Source organism: Halyomorpha halys, unplaced genomic scaffold, assembly GCF_000696795.3.
Source record: "Halyomorpha halys isolate HHAL.00 unplaced genomic scaffold, Hhal_1.1 Scaffold862.1, whole genome shotgun sequence".
NCBI lineage: Eukaryota > Metazoa > Arthropoda > Insecta > Hemiptera > Pentatomidae > Halyomorpha > Halyomorpha halys.
The window spans coordinates 259,004-259,252 of NW_027115572.1; positions in this window are offsets into that span (position 1 = coordinate 259,004).

The following is a 249-nucleotide window of genomic DNA, read 5'->3' on the forward strand; positions in this document are numbered from 1 at the left end:
TGTAAGTCTGGTCTTTAGTCCTGTACCAGTTTTTGATGTTATTGCGTTGTTTTATGAGAGTGAGTATGTGTTGGGGTGGTGTGCGTAGGTGTATTTGTGTGGGTGTGAAGGTGGGCATTGATGCGTCTCGTATGATTTATTCTAGAGTGTCAATGGCCGTCTGGTGGTGAGATGAGTGTTGTAATTTTGGGTATGTTGTCGTATATGTGTGTTTTGTAGAGTTTCCATTCGGCGTGTTTGAAGTCTGTA